Source organism: Zonotrichia albicollis, chromosome 1 (assembly GCF_047830755.1).
Source record: "Zonotrichia albicollis isolate bZonAlb1 chromosome 1, bZonAlb1.hap1, whole genome shotgun sequence".
Taxonomy (NCBI): domain Eukaryota; kingdom Metazoa; phylum Chordata; class Aves; order Passeriformes; family Passerellidae; genus Zonotrichia; species Zonotrichia albicollis.
Window position 1 is genome coordinate 11,563,721 of NC_133819.1, and position 3,026 is coordinate 11,566,746.

Genomic DNA, 3,026 nt, shown 5'->3' on the forward strand with positions numbered 1-3,026 from the left:
AAGACCTACGTTGGAATTTATGAAGAAAAACATCTTGCAACAGAACCATTTAACATCACAGACAGGATCTGGGAAGGGCCTAGAATTTGTATTACATAAACATTTACATAAGGCAAGCATCTGTCAGGAAAGGTTTGGTTTATGTGATGATCTTCCTTGTGGGGCCAAAACCGAAATAAAGGCCATGGCAATATTTGATTCTGTAAATACAGTACGAATAATTGACATCTCGATCTTCTGCTAAAACAACTGAAAGTAATTAATAAAACAACAAAAAGGTTCAGACTCAATTACAAGCAAGCAAAACAAGTGTGTTGAAGCAGAGAAGGTAACATGCCTGTCTTACCTGCTGTGTTGCTGTATATAACCTTGAAATTCTGGAAATGAAAATTACTTCCACAGAGCTAGCAGCAGATAACTGTGAGGATCAAGAGAAGATTTGTGGCAGGATTATCCATAATACGAAATGTGTAGGTAGCAATATGGTTCTTAGCTCTGGTACCAAAAGTGATCAAAGCAAGCTATCAGAAAAAGGAACTTCGGTGAAATATGAAACAGTCAATCCAGAAATTACAAATAATGAAGACCTCAAAAATCCCATAAAAATGGTAAGAAAAAGGGATACTCAAAGAGGTTCCAAAGGGAGTTGTGGTATAAATTGTTATGTAACCAGTATTAGTATACTTGTTCTTGCACCATGTCAGAAAGCGTTTGAAATTAATCAGAATTTTGAAATAGACTTGATTTATCAAACTAATGAAATGGAAACCTAAAACGTCATTTTCTTTTATAATATAATTTAAAACCATATTTATTAAAATGTCAGCATGTGCAAAGAGCTAGCAGTTTTGCTGTTTTTGAACATTTTTTCCCTCTACTCAGCTAAAAGGTAAATATTTGCCTTACATAGTGGATACTATTGTATCTTTTTATATATGTATGTATATGGACACTATTTGTATCTTTATAGCTATGTTGAGAATGAGTTGTCCTGTATCAGGCAAGGGTTCATCTTGCTATTTGTGATTACTAGGGTTGGATGCTTGGGATTAGCATATAAAATGTAGTCAAATACAGAGAAATTATTTGCTTCCTGTATGCTTCCCTAGTTTTCAGAAAATTTCTGTCTGAAAGAATTCCTAACACTTTTGTTTAAAATACTTTCTTTCAAGAATTTGCATAATTATTTTTTGAAACTATCTAAGATATGGTATCAAGACAAAATGTTGCATGGTGTAATTGAGTGATGCTGATGTTTCTTTTAATGTCTACCTGACAAATTCCTCCAAACCATCTCCATCCCCTTTAGTTCTGTTGGGGAAACAGTGAATAAATAATTCCCAAAGTAGACTCTTCATGGTCTGCAGAAAAGGGCATATGTGGCCCGAAGTTTAGAGTCCGACTAGCTGAGGGCGAAAGGCTGACGCCCCTCTGCAATTCCTGGCCAGCACCCTTCGGCGTCTGATGGCCTCGGGCTGTGCTGGCTGCGGACTGGCTTACCCCGCTGGTATTTTGGAGGAACGGAGCTGACCATTTCCCGGGGGTTAAACATCGGTTTATTGAAGGTGTTGCGGGATCTAAACGCGCGGAAACCAACCGGGAAAAAAGTATCTCCATAGGGGGAGAACAGGATTATAAAGGAGGGGGGTGGGTACAGGCGAAACCAATCGGGAAAGGTGAGGGGATGAACTTCACAGAACTGACACTCCATGGAGACTAATAATCAAAAGGTAAAGGAGGTGTCCTGGGACCCTAGCCAACCACCATCTCCAGAGAGGAGAAGGTTCTCGAAACCTGGGAGGAGAAAGGGAGTGATTGACTGGACTTAGGGAGGAAACAACTTTCACTTATAAGGGAAACCAGGGGAGGAGCAATTACACATCGGCAACTATGAATAGTGGTTACTATAGCAACTTAGCTGACAGGCTAGCAGTGGCGGGAAAAACTGGAGGAACGAACCCATTTTACACATAATAGGGGAGAACAATACATAAATTGGGGGAATAACACAAGAAACTTAACAACACACTACAACAATGGTCCTAATTTCTTTCCTCTAGTCATGTCAAATTTCTAGTCATCTCTTCCCAGACTGAGACTTTCCAGACAGACATTGATATTCCCTGCAGTAAAAAATACAGGATTCCCTACCTTTGATCGTCCTCTTCATTCTTCACTTTATTATTTTCATTCTAGTGTTTCAGTTTTTGAAGTGTGAGAATCACAGGTATTCCTGAAATGTGGGATCAACACAGAATTTCACATTGTCTTTAAAACAGCAGCAGACTTCTACTACAAAAGCAGCTCTGTACTAATGTAGAAAGGTTGTTCAAGAACACATTACCTCTTGCTATGCAGACAATGTTAAAGAATAAATCAAAATTTAAAGTATTGAAACCTGTAATATCAGTTACCCACACATTTTTACAAAAGCTATCAGAATGTGTAAACCTACTGTATTTCTTAACGTACCAATGCTTCTTAATTCAAATCACACACAAAATATAAATTACTGATCTCTGCTCCTACTACTCCCCATTATGTCTCCATCCTTCCAAAATGCATAAGCATCTATTCCAGCTATTATCTGTATACTACTGTAAATGCCAACAGGTTTTCTTTACCTTATTGCTCAGGGATGACTGCAGCAAATCTACTTTGGAATCACATGTTATTAAACAGAAGCAATGATATGTGTGCCTGGGAAAAGAGGAGTAAAGAGAGAAAAAAAAAAACCACTTCTCTTTTTTCTTTAGGCTTTTGAAAAAGTTTGAGTTTTAGCTGAAAGTGTCTCTTGTTATCAGCTTGTCCAGACTCATTTCTCAAACCTAAGTTTCAGTTTCTGGTTTTCTTTATGTTAAATTGCACCAGCTTTTTTCTTAGAAGACTGTCTCTCTCTCTTCTCCTGAGTTTGCATCTCTGAGTCTGCTCTCTTCTGGTAAAAGATTCTCTAGGAGCAGCCCAATTTATCTGAAACAGTTCTGTCTATATCCTCTCTTTTGCCAATTTTGTAAGTCCATTTTTGT

The 3,026-nt window shown here is 37.9% G+C and overlaps 1 long non-coding RNA gene across 1 annotated transcript; it reads right to left on the bottom strand.

Moving 5' to 3' along the window:
* Nucleotides 1-344: 344 nt before the first annotated feature.
* Nucleotides 345-2,703, bottom strand: LOC113459627 (uncharacterized). The gene is made up of 3 exons (XR_003381055.2): nt 2,625-2,703; nt 2,152-2,233; nt 345-418 (listed from the first exon to the last, which is right to left on the bottom strand). It is a non-coding gene; the product is annotated as an uncharacterized LOC113459627 (long non-coding RNA).
* Between the last annotated feature and the right edge of the window lie 323 nt (nt 2,704-3,026).